The sequence below is a fragment of the Canis aureus genome, chromosome 36 (assembly GCF_053574225.1).
Source record: "Canis aureus isolate CA01 chromosome 36, VMU_Caureus_v.1.0, whole genome shotgun sequence".
Classification (NCBI taxonomy): Eukaryota; Metazoa; Chordata; class Mammalia; order Carnivora; family Canidae; genus Canis; species Canis aureus.
In genome coordinates, this window is record NC_135646.1 from 3,441,354 (window position 1) to 3,461,349 (window position 19,996).

At 40.9% G+C, this 19,996-nt stretch overlaps 1 long non-coding RNA gene across 1 annotated transcript; it reads left to right on the forward strand.

The window, feature by feature from the left end:
• Window positions 1-288: 288 nt before the first annotated feature.
• On the forward strand, window positions 289-6,399 carry LOC144306096 (uncharacterized). The gene is made up of 3 exons (XR_013373126.1): window positions 289-420; window positions 1,839-2,007; window positions 5,532-6,399. It is a non-coding gene; the product is annotated as an uncharacterized LOC144306096 (long non-coding RNA).
• Window positions 6,400-19,996: the final 13,597 nt, after the last annotated feature.

The following is a 19,996-nucleotide window of genomic DNA, read 5'->3' on the forward strand; positions in this document are numbered from 1 at the left end:
TTGTTGAATAGGGAGGGAAAAACTGCAGAAGATGAAAGTCATTTCTGGGCAAATTATTTTTTAAAAGGTTTCCTTACACGCTTACACTTTTTTTTTTCCTGCAAGACTTTTCAGGTCCTTTAATATAAGTGTATTTTCATTCTCCAGATGAGAGAATTCCCCCAAATTTAATATGCACAAGTGCACATACGGTAAGCACCGACGTTGTGTGTGTTCGAATGTGTGTATCTGTGAACTAATGTTCCATGGGAGACATTTTAATATTCTATTATTTAATGCTTCTGTCTCATAAAGATAGAAACTGAGGTCCACACGGGTTGAGGGGACAGGCCACAGCGGTTGAACCAAGCAGTGGCTGAGTCGGTCCTGGAGCTCAAGCCTCATGACTCCATCACGGTGTTCTTCACATGGTACCATCAGGTGGGTGGATAGAGCGACATCCAAGGCCTGAGGAGACGAGGTGGTGGCCACCATGGTTTTACATCCTGGATAGAAAGAAGATTCCAAAAATTCCTCCACTGACCTCCTAAAATGTCAAGAATTTCATTTTATTCTTAGGAGCTAAGGGCACAGATTTTTTTTTTTTTAAAGATTTTATTTCTTTATTCATGAGAGACCCAGAGAGAGGCAGAGACGCAGGCAGAGGGAGAAGCAGGCTCCCTGTGGGGAGCCCAATGTGGGACTCGATCCTGGGACCCTGGGATCATGCCCTGAGCTAAAGGCAGACGCTCAACCACTGAGCCCCCCGGGCGTCCCAAGGGCACTGATTTAATTGTGCTTCAGCATGAACTTACTGGGGAGAGCACTATATGTAGGCATCGCCCTGCTGGCTAGCATCCAGCACGGAAGAAGCCAGATGTAGAACTAGTCTCCTTTAAGATGTGCTTTAAAAAGAGAGATTAGGAAAAGCCTGGATTGGTTCTTTTCTGTTTAATGTGTCTACATGGTGATTTTATTGAATTCAGTAGGTCTGAGGTGGCACCTGAGACTCTGCATTTCTTTCTTACCAGGCCCCCAGGCCATGCTCATGTTGCTGGGTTTGTGCACCACACTCGGGTAGCAGGGCGCTGGACGATGGATTAAGGAAGCGAGATTTTCTGCCCGTGGATACGTAGGTGGGGAGGAAAGAAAGTGTGGAATGCAGAGGTCAGCGCAAAAATCCAGCTTTGTTTCTTCACAGTTTTGCTAAGGAGAGGAGAAACAAAAGCAAAACATATGTGATATTGGCATTGAAATTAAGCACGGACTCTAAATTGTGGGATTTTGCTCTTCATTTAGCCACTGTCTTCTTTTCTGGGTCTGTTGTCTCAGCCACTCATTTTCTTCTCTGAGACCAAGGGAGGACCTGGAGACAGGGTTTCTCTCTTCCACTCCCCATCCCTTTCTTAACCTTGAGAACCCTTTTTGGAGAGAATCACCGGGACCTGAATTTTGCCGCATGTACAGGGACTTTTTTAAAATTGAGGTATGGGGCACCAGGGTGGCTCAGTAGGTGAAGTGTCTGACTCTTGATTTCAGGTCATGATCTCGGGGTCATGAGATCGCGCCCCACACCGGGCTCCACACTGGGTGTGGAACCTGCTTAAGATTCTCCCTCTCCCCTTGCCCCACTCCTACTTGCTCTCTCTCTAAAAAACAAAAACAAAAACAAAATAAAAATAAATGGAGATATAGTCATAAATTCTTATTTTGGGTATGCTCTTCTCCGAGGCTCAGTTTTTGGATCACTTGGATGGGGAACTAAAAAAATATGATGATAAATGACATGTGTGAATGTGGATGCGCTTTGTAAAACAGTCTACACCGGTCCCTCATCGTCTCTCTTTGTTCCCAAAAAGGAATCAATGAACAGAATTTGAGGCTGGAAGCGAATACAGATTTTGGATGCCAGAAAGATCTGCAGTTTCACTGCTGTTGTTTGTCGCTATTGTTATGAGGACAGGCACCTGTTCCCACACTCCTGGGTCTCTCCATCAGTAAACACATGCTTCCTGTGCTGGGAAATAAGTGAGTACATATGGCAGTGGGCAAAAGTGTTTTGTTGTGGAAACAACGGTTTCGCCCTTTCTTGGAGTCCCTTGCTATTTATAATTAAACATGCTTATTTTTGTCACACAGTAAGGTATTTTCTAGGCCAAAGCTTTATGTAGACTGTCAAAGGAATACATTTTCTATCGTTGCACTGTATCTTAAAAGCTCCCTTTGGACAGGAAAGACTCCAGAGGGAGCAGAAAGCAATGTTGTGGGAGCCAACAGTCATTTGGGGAATTCTCGATTCCTGAGATCCACAAAACAAATTTGCTAAAATTTCCTCACAGGCCAGACTAGTTCCACAAAGAGGGAAGAAAGGGCCGAGCCAACGGGAGTTGGTTTTCACTGAAGAAAGGAATGTTTGTCTCAGTTGCAAAGGGGCCCAGAGATGGCAGGAAGTGAACAACCCCAAATAGCCGCGGGTCTCCCCACGTCCAGGCCGAGAGCACACTGTGTGCAGGGGAACGTGGGTCCAGTATCCGTTCCTGTCACCTGGTAGTTGTCTACACGGGACTGACTTACCTGTTCTGCACCCCAGTCTTCACATCCAGGACATGGACGTGATGATACTGGCCTTCTGAAGTTGAGTCTTAAAAATTAAACACACCCCATGTTACACAGCTCTGTAGAGTAAGTACCGAGGAGCTGGTTATGATTTCATTTTTAAGATCTATTTATTTTATTGCTCACTCTACAATTATTGCTTATTTTGTTATTGTCTTTCCAGGTCTGGGCCCACACTGCCCGGGCCTGCCCTATGGCATCAGGTGCCTACTCTTCCCGCGGCCTTCTGCTCTTGCTGGGTGTTGATGGGCTCCCAGCGACTCACGGCTCCCTCCCCACCTCCCAGCCCACTTCCCCATCCTCTCACTGCCACATTGTTAAATTCTTTCGCACACTGATCTTCACGAACCTGGCAGGCGCGCACGATCCCATTGGGCATCCCAGGTATAGAGCCGAGGCACGGAGCCAAGTCATAATTATTTTCTGGAAAGTTATTTTTTAAGTGCTAATGTAGCACATCCTAAATCCTATGCACGTAGGGCCTGGGATTAGTTGGAAAGTGTTAAAGTATTTTCCGTTACTGCTCTGCCTTCTATAACCTTGAACAAGTCATTTTCACTCTTCTCTTCTCACTTCCCTAATGGAAAGATTAGAAAGATAATATCAGGAAGGTGCTATCTAAATATGAAATGATGTATAAAAGAAACATCAGACTATGGCTGTCAGAAGCTGCTGATTTCCCCAACCATATGTTTTCCTGTGACCTTCAATCTCCTAGGATTGGTCCAGGAGTCAATACACAAGTCGAGAACTACTTCAGTTCTCCGGAGATTTCTTCGGGTGGCTGTTCTGCTTGTCTTGCTGCTGGCAGACTTTCAATCACTTGTTCAGTGAACTGGGCCCCGGGTTCCTAAGAACAGAGCCCGGTGGTGTTGAGACTTAAATGAATGAATACACGCAGAGTGTGGAAGGACACCCGGCGTAAGGTGACGACTCAATCAGTGTTAGCATTCACTTCGTCAGGTCTGACCCTCGCTCGCCCATTGGTTCTGTTGTATCACTTAGCTCCTCTCTTTGGGACTTAGCGTTCAATATCAGTCTCTGGGACCCAGACTCCAGCTCAGCAGTCATTGCCTCGTAGAGCCAACCCTGGGCTGCAGGTCCCTCTCTCTCTCTCTCTCTCTCTTTCCCAGGTCCCACCCAGCTATTTCTGTCCCAGGTTTAACTCTTGCCCTTTGCAATCCATTGCCTTTGCCACCCTGCACTGAACGTGAGAGGGTGAGTCCCATTGCACAAATTACCTGTTTTGATAAAGTAGAACTTGAGAGAGTGTCTTGGTGGGGTTGCAGGGAGAGGAGAGGGCAGCTGTAACCAGCGGTCTCACCCAAAGCCCTTGCATTCTCCAGGCCATAGGGAGTCTCTAAAATGACCTTGGAGTTGGGTTGTTTTTCAAACCCAAGAGCGAATTGTTTCCTATCGTTTGAAATGTACTCATGAGCAAAATCATTCTGAGTGTTCATACTTAGGGCTCCCTAAAAGGTGTGTTAATACTTTCACGTAACATTTCAGAACTGTAAGGTGATGGCTTGGTGCTGGATGTTTTAGCCAGTGCTCAATGCTCTAACTAATATGGTAAATGTATAAAATTGCTTCATAAATGGCTTAAATGGAAATTGTATATATTTCGAAATCTAGATTTCTCTTTTCTTATAGCCATAATCATCCATCCTAGTAAAATTATGTTTTTTCTTTCTTTGCAATGAACTTCTCTAAAATGGTCCTTTTTTATTCCTTGCCAGAGCTATTTTCACTTCAAAGTCACAACTTCTAAACTGGGGATCGTGACTTCCCTGCCTTAGCCAGTAATTTCTGTTTGAGCACTGTGCAATTTTCACTTTCCTTAAGTCTCTTCATACTTTGAGTTTTATATTTGTAAGTAAGGTAAAACTCACTTTTACGTGTTTTCGAAGGAAGAAAGTTTCACTTAAGCAATTATTTTGCACACGATCCTCTGTTTTGTAGTAGCCATGCAAGCTATCCCCAGGCAAAATCCAGCTGAGTGTGAAGCTTGTCTTTAGCATCAGGCTGTCCCCTTTCATGAGACAGTTCATGTTCAAAGCCATTTGAGTGGGCCCCTCCATAGACTTCTTGCTGAGGCATCACTGCACATTCTAGACCAGGAATCCCAAACTCAAATGCCCACCGGAATGAGGTAGTTCAAGGGAATGAGTGAAGCCAAAGGGTGGAAACAGTTGGGACGATGATGAGCTAGAGACGAGCTGCCTCACCCAAATTGGGCAGCTGCTGTTCCATTCCAATAGATTATTGCCAACTATGATTCCAGATCTGCAGGTTTTTCAAGAGGAGCCTGACATCTAGATTCAATTAAAAATTAATGTAAGGGCACCTGGGTGGCTCAGTCGGTTAACTGACTTTGGCTCAGGGTCTGATCTCAGGACCCTGGGATCGAGCTCTGCTTTGGGCTCCAAGGTCAGGGGGGCAGTCTGCTTGTCCCTCTCCCTCTCCATTCACCCTTCCACCTGCTCACATTCTTTCTCCCTCACATACATAAGTAAAATCTTTAAAAAATTAATATGAACAAATAATACATGAATCATAGAAAATACGTTAACCTGTTAGCCTTTTGAGATCTTCTCCTTCTACCCCTAAAAGTACGTGACATCAACAATTCCCCTTGCTGAGTTGTACTTTTCTCTGCTGGGATTAAAGTGAGTTAAAGTAGTGACTCCTCATAAAAATACACATATTATAAAATAGAAACTGACAGTCTCAAGTGAAATTAGTGATAGGGTAAGAGACATATTATCAATCAGGCACATTATTTTAAAAAAACATAAAAATAAAACCATAAAACTAATTTTGCATTTTGACAGCCATCTTTTGGCCCTGTCAGAATGTACTGCTCTCACCGAGCCTAGGCATGCTGCCAGCTGCTATGGAAACTAAAGATGCTCCTTGATTCTTTTTTCTTGTAGATGCATCTTTATACCATCCTCAACCACCAGAATTCAATGGAATGAGCAACGAGGAACACAGGGAAGAAGGCAGATGCTTCCCATCGCTCTGTAGAGATAGGCTCAATGATTCTTGTCCTTGATGGCAACAAAACTCAGGAACATGTTTACCAAGTAAGGTGATAATGATGGAAACAGAAACAGTATTTAAGTCTCTCTAGTTCTTTCCTGAGGCACTTACTTCTAGATTTTGGACTTCTGCAAAAACAAACTTCTAGGAAAGCTCTGAACCTCTTCTCCATGAATGCACCTGAAAGACCACACAAGCACATACAGAATTGGAATTTATGACTGTTACCTAGATTTAACAAATTTCCTGTATGTGTGGTATAATTACGGACCTGGTTATTCTCTACAAAGCGTTCTCAAAGCTAAGACAAATGTACTCCTTTGAAACTATTTATTTTTGAAGCCTAATTATCAAATACAGAAGTTTGTGCACTTAGCCATAGTTTACCTACCCCACTGCAAACAGGATGTGCCACTAGCTCAGACCCTCTGTACTGACAACTGAATGCCCCAAAGCCTGTTTATTTATCTGTCTCTCACTTTTTTTTTTCCTTAGGAAGGGGAAAGCCTGATTGTAAACTAACCTTAAGAAATGTTGCTCCCCACTCAGCCTTTGAAGACATGAAATATCCTTAAGTGGGAATATATTGGGTTTGTCACAGATTTTGAGAAAAAAATAGTATGCCTCCTTCTAAGTGACAGGGGAGAAGAAAAAGAAAAAACAACAACCAGACATTGTGATGAATTATTCTCATTTCTTCCATATATGTAAACTAAACGTTGCATGAAACTGACAGGCACTAATTTGAGATTATAACTCTGGTTTTAATAAATGAGAACACACTGCCACATGGGTTGAAACAGAACAAAACAGCAATACTTCATTCACAGAAGTAAGAAAATTGCAAACTGTGAACTCAATTCAGTTCTGAAATATACATCTTGGAACCCTGTGAAGTCAAATATTTGAGTGTTTAAGGCTTAAAACTAAGCCTTCTCATCTCAATTGAAATCTATTATAAGTCTGTCCTTTCTTTATAAGACTGGAATCAGGACAGCAGTGCGTCTCCTGCTCTGCTGAGGCAGATCTTCAGCAGGAATCTAGCTGGACGGGCTCATCCTAAGAGTGGTAGTAGGAGAGAGCTCAGAAAATAAGTGTCAAAACATATATCCTCCAAGGAATTGTTTCAGACCAAGTCTGTGTTCTTTAGAAGTCATTTCTGTGTATGTGGATGCTCAATGCTTCCTGTGAGGTCAGATTTCATGGCTTTTGGTGTTAGAAACTTAGAGCAGTTGCTACAGGCCATCCCCTGAATGATTTTCTTATACTTCAGAGGAGCAGGGCTGTGTATCAAAATGAGAAGGGTGTGTATCATTCTGGTTCTTTGGTCAGCTCATGAGAGCTCAGCCCCGCCATGCTGCATCACACTCTGACACCACTATGGGTTTGCAACATCCTATTTTATATTGGTCCAGAGGGAACGTGGATGTAAGATCCGACTTTGGGATCTGAGAACCCACCTCATCTGACTAAACCCTGACAGACAAAGCAGATCATCTCTGATCCAATCATCATTGGTAGTGACCTTTATGGTTTTAGAGAAAGGATCCATAGGGTGTGGTGCTAGAAAGAGAGTGTCCAGGCTGGGCTGGAGATTCCCAGTGCAGCAAATGAACCTAGGCAGTTCTTGAATGGCAAGGAGACAAGACAAAGACTAGAGATGGGAATGGACATATCCCTAAGTCCCCAGGATAAAGTGATTATTGTGTCTCAGACTTCATTGGCTTCTCATGGTTACTCTTTGTATCATCAGCTATTGATGCATCTCAGTCCATCTAAAAATGCAGTGGCTTGAAATCAATCATTCACTACTGTCTAGAAAATGGGCGTACTGATCTCACTCAAGGGGCTGTTTTGTAGGTATATTAGATGTTCTGAATACAACACTCAGCATCATGCCAGGCACGTTGCTAACCCTCAGGAAAATGTTGCTATTATTACTATTTTTAGTAGTTATATTTCATTTAACATATTACTTTAAATGCATTCACTGGAGAAAACACTGTTTGGAAGTTATACATACTACTTCCAATACTGCTCAGAGTATTATAGTTTTTAGGGGAAATGAAATACAAATTTATTCATTTCATGAATAAATGTTTATCGAGGAATTGTTATGTGCTACTGAATGCTCTGAAGCCTATGCGAGGAGCTCCTAGTCTAGGCTTAAGTAACAGGGAAGACTCCATGAACATGCATTTTAGCTGGGTCTTGATTATTATAAATATCATCATGGGCAAAGGGAACATGAGGAAAAGTCTTCTAAGAAGGAAAAGTCTTCTAAGAAGGAAACTTTTAAGGCAGAGTCAGCAAACATTTTCTAGAAAGAGCTAGATGGGAAATACTTTCAACGCTGTGGGTCATCTGGTCTCTGTAGCAACTTCTCAACCCTGCCACTGTGGCTCAAAAGCAACCACAGACAATACATAAGGGAATAAGCATGGCTGCATTCCAGCAATTCTTTATTTATGGACACTGACATTTGATTTCATATAATTTTACATGTCCTGTATGATTATTCATCTCTTGATTTTTTTTTTCCCTAGGCCATTTAAAAATGCAAAAAAGTGTTGTTCGCTTGTGGGACCAAGCGACATGGGCATTGAGAGTTTGCAGACTTCTGCTCTGGAGCAAGGGTTTTATGGTGACAAACTGTCCTGTTTGGGGGAACATTAGTTATTTATACTGATGCTTGTACAGAGCAGTTTGCAAGTGGGTTCTCTAGGCAGGTATTTGTTATCTTGTGGAAGATAAGGATGAAGGTAAGCCTTGAATGCCTGGATGATAACAATAATGGTAATTATGACTGGCAAATATGGGCATCAATGTACAATGTTTTTGGCATGTTCTCATTTTGTAATGAGCAAAACTAAAGTGCAGAGAGGAGCTGACTTGCTCAAGATCATGCAAAATGATCTTGCTGAAAATGGCTGAACAGCAGCTATTTTTCTGACCTCTCTACATTTAACTCCTCCTCATCTACATTATATTGAGTTTATCTTGTTGGTCCTGGGTACAATACTCTTTTGGGCAGGGGGTACCTGAGAGACTCAGTCGGTTAAGCATCTCACTCTTGGTTTTGGCTTAGGTTATAATTTCAGGGTCATGAAATCGGGCCCCACATTGGGCTTCATGCTCAGCACAGAGTATACTTAAGACACTCTTTCCCTCTCCCTCTGCCCCTCCCCCCCTAAAATAAATAAATAAATCCTTAAAAAATACTATTTTCTTAAAGATTGTTATTTTTTTTCAGTAATCTTGACTCCCAGCACAGGGATCAAACTCAACCCCGGGATCAAGAGTTGCTGCTCTACTGACTGAGCCAGCCACATGCCTTTGGATACAATACTGTTACATAAAAGATTCTTGGAGATGCTCTGTGTTCAAGGAATGAAAATACAATACCCCTTTTTGGGGAAATACATATTTTCAAATTTGGGGATTTTTATCTATATTAAAACAGGTGCTAAAATCTAGTCCCAAGAGGTCAGATAAAGAGTAAACAGTTCTGTAGAATAAGGAATAAGTGCTTTTCTTGGGATGGGACTATAAATTGGGTTTTTGCTTCTGGAGCTTGAGGTGGCTCTTGGGGTCCTAGGGCTTGGACAGAGAAGAGCAAGGGAGCAGGAATCTCAACTCAAGTAGTATTGAACCCCTATAGAGTGACCTCATATCAGAGAGACCCAGCAGGGTATTTGGGGACCACGTATGAGTATGGATTTTAAGAGAGTAATAATTGAAGTAGAGCTCTAAATTTGCCTTTTCTGTATTGCTACTTTCTTGCATGATCTTCAGACAATTAGAAACAAAGAGTAAAGCATTGAACCTGGTTGTATTTTGGATTAGCATTGTTTTCAGAATTAAGTAAAGGAGCTTGTTCTTGTTGGAGACAAAGTGGTGCTGGAGATGGCACCAGCCTAGAGAAACACGTAGCAGATATCAGAAGGGGACCAATAAAGGATGCTTGAGTGATTGATTAGAGCAAGAGGGAGCAAGGCTATCAGGATATATGTTCACACCCAAGAATTCTCAGCAATATTTGTGATATTGTGAAACTTCAGGCTATAAAGTGAGAACATATGTTTTGTTTATTTTTTATAAACATATGGACATCAGAAGAAAAGAGATCAGAAACCTGGAACTTTAGTAGGACAGTAGGGATAACTATTGCTTGCTATGGAGAAAATTGTCATCAGATGTACATTTTGAGAAATTCTATGAGCCAGATGACAGGTCCTGTAGAGAGAGAACCAAAGCGGGAAAACCAATTAGAAGACCCTTCTACAAAAGAAATAAGAGAACATGAGTGAAGGCAGGGCTATGAGATTGGAGAAAAGTAGAGAGGCATCAAACATTTCAGAGGGCTCTGGAGCCTCCTGGATGTAGACAGTCAGAGGGTACTGTTTCTGTAACCACAGGCTGAAGCCGCTAGGGCATGTGCTCAGGTGGCAGGAGTTCTGTTCCCTGCCAACAGGGGCAAAGCAATTTGTTACTGAGGATGCTCACATTTCTGCTCAGTCCATCATTCACCTAGTCATTTTCCTTAAACACTCTTTAAAACTGGAAGAGACTGTTTATATGAGATATGTGTGTTGCACCTACCCCTGGGGAACTGGGGAAGTCACTCTGCCAGCATTTTCTCCCCAGCTTTATTGAGATACAGTTGACACGTGAGATTATATTAGTTTAATGTGTACAATGTAATGATTTGATAAGTGTACGTATTGCAAAATGATCACTGTAACAAATTTAGTTAATATCCTTCATCTCACATAGGTACCTTTTTTCCATATAGTGAAAACTTTTAAGAGCTAGTCTCTTAGCAACCTTCAAATGGACAGTGTTGTTTTGTGGGTTTTTCTGAATAATATTTTTTTAATTTAAATTCAATTAGTTAACGTACAGTGTATCACCCAGTTATCCCACCCCGCACCCCAAAGCAGTGTTGTTAACTGTAGTCATCATGCTGTACACTATATCGCTAGATTTATTTAACTTGTAACTGGAATTTTATACCTTTTTGACCTTCTTCACCCAGTTCCTTCACCTTTTACCCCTTGCCTATGGCAACGGCTAATCTGTTTTCTGTTTCCATGATTTAAAAAAAATTTTTCTTTAGATTCACATCTAAGTGAGATCATACAGTATCTGTCTTTCTTTGTCTGACTTAGTTAACTCGGTGTAATATCCACAGGTCCATCCATGGTGTTGTATATGGCAAGATTTCCTTCATTCTCAATAATATTCAATCCTACCCTTGATCTCTGTGTCCTCTTCAAGCTGCTGCCTCCTGAGTTAGCAATCTTAGAGCCCAACCTTAGAGAAATACCATATGTCTTTCTATCTAGATCCAGTGCTGTCTAGTAGAACTTTCTATGTTGAAGAAATGGTCTATATCCAATGAGGTAAGCACTGGCTACATTTGGCTAATGGACAGTTGAAAGGTGGATAGTGAGGCTGAGGAACTGATATTAAATTTAATTTAATTTAATTTAAATTTACGTTAAGTAGCTCCGTGTGGCAAGTGGCTGCCATAATGGATAGTACAACTCTAAATCCCAGTGTCTCACGTCTGACCCAAGCTGTGGACACTGGGAACTTTTAATTTGGGGGATATTTATGTATTTGTCTAGTTCACTTGACTCAATAGACATGGCAGGCCTAAGCATCTGTCCTCACTGTTACACTTTCATGAGTTCCCTCTAGGAATCATGCTAGTAGACTGGCTTAAATAATACTGTATAAGTGAAAGAAGCTGAATGTGATTAATTATACAAATTGGAGTTTAATTATTTAAAAATTTAGTTTAATTATTTAAAATTATTTAAAAATTTCATAATAAAACTTGGACATTTAGCAAAATTACTGGCCAAAAAAAAAAAAAATCTAGATTTAACATTCTCTTCTTTAGCCCTTGATTCATCTATTTGGTACAGACTCTCTTGACTCTTGATTGGTTCACTGCAGTTTTATTATATGGCAACCACTTTGGCTCCAGGCTTTATGGACAATACTAAAAAAACTTGGACCCCCTTCCTCTAGACCTTTCTAGTTATCATGCAAAAATGCATCTATCTGACCTTGCAATTTTTGAATTCTTGCCATATGTTTGGCTAGTTGCATTTTAACTTAGCTTGTGCTAAGATGTTAATAGGTAATTATTGTTTAATCATTGTCAGATAATATATTAGCATTCTAGAGCAGGAGCCTTCAGTGTGTTAAGCCAAAGAAAGGACGAGTAGAGAATTGTCCAGTTTTCCCCAGATTGTACCTGAGCAGTATAAGAATACAAGATGTGCACATATAATTCAATAAATATTTGGGATGTGACAGTGACATGTGAAGTTTTGGGGTAAAGAAAATCAATTATCCCCCCCCTTTTTGTGTGTGCCAATAAAGTTACAGGGGAAGCCCCTCTTAAATCTGTAAATTTGGGTCTAATACTATTTGCAATTTGTTGGCCTTTTTTTTCTAAAGACTTCAAAATGTGGTGTAATTAAACCCTGATGTTCTTAGTAAATGTATGTTTTTTTTAAAAAATTCTAAACTATTCAAGCAAAGAGATAGAAACATTTGCTAGCCTTATTTTTTTTTAAAGATTTATTTATTTATGACAGACATAGAGAGAGAGAGAGAGAGAGGCAGAGACACAGGAGGATGGAGAAGCAGGCTCCATGCCGGGAGCCCGACGCGGGACTCGATCCCGGGTCTTCAGAATCGCGCCCTGGGCCAAAGGCAGGCGCTAAACTACTGAGCCACCCAGGGATTCCCTGCTAGCCTCATTTTATATTTATATTTATATTTATATTATTTGCTGACCAGATACACAGATACATAGATAGATGCATAGCTATAGCTATAGCTACATAGGTGGGTACACACATACGTACCCATATACATATAGGTTCACACTCATAAGTTCTTCCCACCCCTGCAGTAGATGACTATAGCATATTGTTCCTTTTACTGGGAGTTCAGAAGCTTTGCCATTTATTGGGGGAAATCTCCTTTAGCCTCAATTTCCTTACAAAATGAGGGTAATTGGGGCACTTGGGTGGCTTAGTCAGTTAAGAATCTGTCTTCGCCTCAGGTCATGATCTCAGGGTCCTGGGATGGAGCCCTGCATCAGGCTCCTTGCTCCACAGAGAGTCTGTTTCTCCCTCTACCCCTTCCCTCATTTGCTCTCTCTCTCTCTCTCTCTCTAAAAAACAAATAAAATCATTAAAACAAACAACAGAAAGGGGGTAATCATACTTACCTCTGTAGATTATTGAGATAATTAAATAATATATGAGAAAACAATAAAATAGAAAGCCACTTAAGGTTAATGTATACGATGGCGGCAGAGGTGAGAACTGCTTTCTCCAACATGAGTATGAAGACTTGTGCCAAAGTCTGATTGGACAAATGTACTAGGAAGCATGTGGATACATTTTTCTGGACAGATGGCTGCTGCGTTCTGTGCTGCACATGCGTAGCTTTCTATGGAGTTGCTTTAGCATGAAGAGCCTCTTTCAGGGACCTAAATGGGGCTAAACTATGTCAGGTGAACCTCAACAAACAGGGAGCCGGAGACTTGAACCTAATGCAAACAGTGGCACGGACGTTCAGTAACACTGAGTGTAAATAACATCTTGAATGCCACCAAATGTCAATACCGATGCTTAATGGTATTACATAAATTCAGCTTTAATTGAGCAAAGCTAAATCCAACCAAATGGACCTATTTATATTCTTAAATGCTGAAATGAAGCCTAAATCATGGAGATTTTATGTCTTTGGTCTGAGATGTATGTACATGTACATGTATATTTCATCAGCTTGACAATTCTTATCTACTTGAGAACGAAGTCTAAAGTAAACAGCCATCCCCAGTTACCAGCTGTCGCAAGGGCCACTCTGTGGAACAGAGGAAGAGTGATTTATGTAGGAGGAGAAATTGTTTATATTCTGTGACACAGTGTGTCCCCGCTCCATTAAAAATTAGTAACCAAATCTAACCATAACAACCTTAAAAAATAACATGGGTTCATAGGAGGTTCAGTTTCCGGGTGCTAGCACATTTATGACTTGGAAGTAGATTAATTCCGAAGATTTAAGCAGACTGCTGAAAAGACTAGATATGAGGTGCTCCTTCTGGATACTCTCACTCCTGTGATGTGCTGGACGAGGACGGAACAACTGTATCCAGGCACAAAATCAAATGCACAGAGTGCCTGTAGTTTCCCAGGAAGGTGTCTGATTCTGATATTAAATTAAATGCACATATATGTAAAATAGAAAGAAAATGTGAAAGAATATCACAGCTGGTGAGCAGTAAGCATTTATGGTTTAAAACGGAGATCTCTGGGAGATGGGTGGCTACTGTTCTATTAAAAAAATCAAGAAGGAAACTGGCAATTTTTCTTCTACAAAGACCGAATCTAGTTATTAAAACTTTGATATTCAAAGGAAGTGTCTGCCTGCTTGGAGCTGAAATTTCTGATTTGCCACTTAGGTGCTTTCCTCCTTGTTCTGTAATCGGCTGAGGTTGAAAAATAGCAGTTTATGATCTTCTGTATAACAGATAGCAAGCGAGTGCGGATTTATTATTATGCTGCACTTAACTGCCTCTTCTGCAGGCTGAATAGCCCAGTTCTATGAACCTTTCCTTAAGTGTAGATCACTTTTCAACTGTTTAATAGCCATCTTTGTTGATTTCTTCTGAAGGGTTCCCAAATTATTCTCAACCTTCTTATGTTTTCATCATCTGTAATACGCACTGTGCCTGCACACTAAATGTTCTGCTGGGCACTGTGCCAGATTTGATCGCAAATGTCTTCCACCTGCCCCACGTTACAGACAGCACACATAAGATCAATATATTTAATAACACAGAAACAATATATGGCCTCTTATTTAGGAGGAAAGAAAGGTACAGGCATTGCTGAGGTCTTTTATCATGTTTTACTTATTTCTGTTGAGGACTTTGATCATTTGCCAAGCCTCTTCTGATATGGTTAATCTAGAGGTTGGTCACTGATTTTTAGGTTCAGTGTGAGGGTATATTTGAAATCCACTTGGTGTAAAATGTCTGCGTCAGGTGAGAAGACCATCATCAGGGCTATACTGGGGCTTGTACGAGAAGGGAGCATCAGAAGACCAAAGAAGTGGCAGTGGATACATGTAGGGCTCTAACTTGGGCACTTGTATATAATCCAGAGCCACGTACGAATCAGGAGGGTGACCCTAAAACCAGAAGATCCAGGTATTGGGAAAGGTGGCCCACAAACTAAGTAACCACCACCACCAGTGATAAAAACAAAAACAAAAGAGAGATAATTATGGCATCGACCAGACTGAACAACTCCCAAGGCACCTGTTGAGCAAGAGCACTTTGCTGTTCCTATGCTTTTGAGGGTAGCACTGGTCCTCTGGTGACGTCAAATGCGGGCCAACTGCGGGCTGAGTTAGGGGGTTTGCAGCTGCTTTATGAGGAATTAGAGAAAAGACCCCAAGGGGAAGAACTCTGAGTTCAGAGATGTGAAGACTCTGTTTTAAAGAATAAACATTAGTTATTAAAGGGATTGCTTAGTTGCCCGCCCCCCCCCACCACCAACCCAGACTCACTACCAGGAAGTTTAAATTATAAAACACATTTGCAGATCAATGATCACAATGAAGGTGAGCTCCTTAGCCTATATATTTATATTTTCTTTTTTTCTGACTTATCTTTATTTTCTACGCATATGGATGCTCTCCCTGGTTCCAGTTTTGCAGCCTTATTTATATTTTTCCATGTTTACAGTAAGAGTTCTTATACCTCAGAACTCCTCCTGAAAAATAAGGCAGGGTATAAATAAATAAAACTTTGCATCCATAAAATAAAAGCACTGAACGGATTGTAAAGCTTTGCTGGCTTATTTGTGTGCTCTATCTGTTGTTATATTTATTTGCCAAGATCTGTCTAGTTGGGCAAGATTCACAATCTACATAGAAATTGTTTACCTGAAATTTTCTTGCTTCCCAAGAGACATTAAATAGAAATAGGCCTTGTTTTCCTTCAGCAAAATTCCTTCTGTAGCCTAGCTATTATCTCTTTCGATGGGAAAGAATGACACATGCTTCTGCTCAGATGCCTGTCACGTGCATTCTCAAGGATGCCTGGTAACCTTAAGAACCAGAAGTGATTTGAAACTCAGGCCCCTAAACTGAGAGACACGTTCCAGAGACATGTGGTAGGAACGGTGCCGCCTCATCGTCATGGGCTGTAACAGGCACCTGTAACCCGGCTTTGTTCTGCTTTCCTGCTAATTGGTAGGAAAGCCTACAGCTGAACACTGGACTCCTTCTGAGGCTGCACTCAAAACATTTTTTTAAGTCTTGGGGGTGTCCCAGTTTTCTTTTCCCCTATTTACAAAGAGATTCAATTTTTAGTCTTGGGCTGCCTTACTACCCAACATTCTGTTGCTCTTTTGCTTTTGCTTCTTAGGACTTCTCCAAAGAAGGCATTATTTTTAAGAGCAGGGGACTAAACCTATTGCAGGGATGCCAGGAAACATCTTAGAAAACATTCTTGTCTTTGAGGTGAGAGTTCAAGCTTTGCAACCGGAAGCCCTGGATTCAGTCCTGGCTCCTGTTGTTATTTACACTGTGATCTTGCACCAGATGTTGCAATCCTCTGAGCTTCACTTTCTCCATTTGCAGAAAGGGGATAATAATTTTCCTTTGGCCTCGTGAGGCAAGGTAGAGAGAATTTATGAGAAAGGTCAAAGATTCAGTCCTCCATCAACCCCAGCTGTGGACTCTCATGGTCGCACCTTCGACCTCATAAGACGTCCTGTCCATGAACCCCACCACTGTCTCCCTCTAGCCATCTGATTCCATGTCTCTGTCTTTTTTCATCAAACCAGATTCTACTATCCATACAACATCACTGCCCTGTGTTTATGCTCTCCTGAGATGCTCACGGAAAAGTCCTGGCTCTGGTTAAAAAAACTCCTGCACGCTTCATAGCTTGTTTTCTGAGTGAAATGTTCCCTGAGAAAAATACACACCCTTGCTGATTATTTTTACTTTATACTTCCGGTCACAGATCTCAGATGGGCACCTCATCTGTCCCTATGGTACTTGCTAATGACCTTGCCTCATATTTCTTTGAGAGAATGGAGTCATCAGGCAGGAGGCCTCTCATCTGCCCGCCATCAACATTATTAACCTCCTCACATCTCTATTTGGTAAACAGTACCAGAACCTATGAATATTAATTACTATTGTGGTTCTGTGATTCTTGGTTGGAGATAGCTAATGCATTTAGAATATTTTCTAAAGAAAAAAAAACCTTCTCAAATTTGACCTCTATTAAACTGTTGTACAGAAAAGGGACTATATGAATCATAGTGCACAATTATGAAATTTAGCATTATTAAGAAGTGTAGTAGGACCACATAAAGCACAAAAGGAGCTGCTTGCATCTGTTCAAGGTAATAAACAGTCTGACCATTTTGTCATTGAGTTTTTTTTAAAGATATTATATTTGGGAGGATAAAGAATGTTCAAACTGAAGCATTATTCATTGGGTTGAATGATGAGTGTAGGTGATGCCAAATTCCCCTTTGTCCTATCCCACTCTACACCTAATAAACCCATGGCGACCTGTAATTGTGATGCTAAAAACTCAGGTTTCAAATAAATTTCTGAAAAGCTCCTTTCCCCCTTTGCACTGTGTCACTTGCTAATCCATAAAAGCCTTGTTTTCTCCCTGAGGTGAAACCATTCAGCCAAGAGGACACCATCAACTATCTGTTCCACTCCCTCCGTGAAAGGGCCTTCCCAAGCTGCTGATCTGGGAGGCAGCATAAAGACAAATTAACAACTTGAAAAATAAGGCTGTATTTTCACAATCTGTCATAATTTCTTTGATCTTGTTAGGAAAAAGACCTGTCAGATTTCTTTTCCTCCTCTTAGTTATGACTCAATAATGATCCAGATCTCCATGATGCTACAGTCACTAGGTGTGCTGAAAATCCAGCCTGGAGCTTCTGCTTCCCAGTGCTCTGTCTGTTTACCATCTGTAGTCCCAAACCTGTTAGCAGTGAGGGAATCACACCTGGGCACGAAGGCTAGTTGCTATGGAGGATGATGCTACAAGGGAGTCTTGGAATCGAAACTTTTTCAAAATGAATGACACAAGCCTTGTCTTTGGTATGGCAATTAAATACAGCAAAGCACTAAGGGGGGCACTTAACAGGATAAGCACTGGGTATTATACCACATGTTGGCAAATCGAACTTCAATAAAAAATAGAGAAAAAAAATAAATTTGTATTTTTTACTTTTAGTTTGTGCCATAATTTTCTGCAGGTGTTGCCTTTAAAACATTGATCCTATGAAATGCTCCTTAAGAAGAAAACAAGTTTCCAAGTTTCCACGGTCAAAAACATTGGGAACCTTTATGCTCTAATCTTCCCAGAAATTTATAAGGCAATGTACCCAAACATTCTGCTGTGTGACCTTGAGCAAGCTACTTAACCTTTCTGTCTGCTTGTCTACAAAATGAAGATAATAAGAGCTCCTACTTCATCAAGTGATTCAAGAATTAAAAGTTAATAAACATAATAAAACATAGAAGAGTGCCTGGTATATAGAGCAGCTATTATTTTTAATATAGTATTTTCCAAACCTTTGAGTAGAGTCTCCAGTAATAGCCCATAAAAGAAATTCTGAAAAATCTGTCCGATGACATTAAATGCTCACTGGATGATGCGTACCTTGCGGACAAGAATTCTGCTCTGTTTATTTTTGTACATCCTGCTCATAGCATGGTACCTGACATGTGGCAGGCACTTGGTAGATATTTGGTACATGCATGTTCAACATTGTTCTGCATATCACCCCTTGACTCCCAGCCATGCTAAGTTTAGATGGTTGATGGGCTGAATGTTTGGGTCCCCCTACATTCATATGTTGGAATTCTCACTCTTAATGAGGCAGTACAAGGAGGTGGGGCTTTTGGGAGGTCATATGGGTGGAGGTCTCATGGATGGGATTAGTGCCCTTAAGGCACAGACCCGAGAGAGTTGTTTCATCCTCTCTTATCAGTGAGGACACAGCCAGGAGACAGCTGCTGACAAACCCAGAAGTGGGCTCTCTCCAGACAGGGCATCTGTGGCACTTTGATCTTAGACTTTTGAGCCTGCAGAACTATAAGAAATCAATTTCTGTTGTTTATAAGCTGCCCTGTCTATGGTGCTCTGTTTTATCAGCCCAAACTCTCTAAGACAGGTGACTGGTTCCTGAGCAAGGCTGGATGAACTAGTCTTCTCTCTTCCTTTGCTATTAATACTGTTCAGCTGATTAGTACTTTATAAACTAGCATTATCTTATTTCATCCCCTAGATGGAATTCAATGATCAATTAGGCATTCCAGACCATGGGTGGCAAAGCCAGGATTTGAACCCAAAAGGACTCCAAGAACACAAAGTTTCCATCATCATTCAGAAGAGAAGCCTACTCGGATCCTTGACAAAGGAGGAAAGACTATCTACTGGAAAAAAGACAGTCTCTTCAATAAATGGTGCTGGGAAAATTGGACATCCACATGCAGAAGAATGAAACTAGACCATTCTCTTACACAAGACACAAAGATAAACTCAAAATGATGAAAGATCTAAATGTGAGACAAGATTCCATCAAAATCCTAGAGGAGAACACAGGCAACACCCTTTTTGAACTTGGCCACAAATAAAAATTTTCACCCAGATCTGTGATGCAGTTTACAGCACTTTGTCTTATTTATCTGATGGAATAGATTCCATAGCTTGATGATGCCTCACCAATGTTTTCCTCATCTCAGACATGGGGCTATTATTAGTGATTTTCAAATGTGAGGGAGAGAAATTTAGCAATGACTTCCTTTGTATGTGAAGATTTTGTAGTCTCGCTTTATCTTAATTTCATTTTTACTGAATTAGTCCTTAGAAGCATGCTATTTGATTCCCTAGTAATCTAAGAACGACTCTTCCTTTCTTTCCTCCCTTTTGAAGTTTTTAGAATTATCAAGAATATTTCCTTTCTTCTTTACTTCAACCATCTACAGTAATAACAGCTTTCATCATTGGTCATCTAGAGAGACCTTTCTGAATATATTTTTTGAGTCATAAATAGAGGGAATACTAAGGAAAATTTGCATTCCACTTTGGGCTAAAAATCTAGGAGCAAATAGAGCTTGAAATATGCTCTGTGGCACTGTTCTGAAGCTATGCAATATACCTCTTAAATTACAATTTCAGTTTTGCAAGGGCACAGCAGAAAATCAGAGGGATGAATGAGGCCACCCATCTTGTTCATGTATGTATATGCGCTATTCAGACAACATA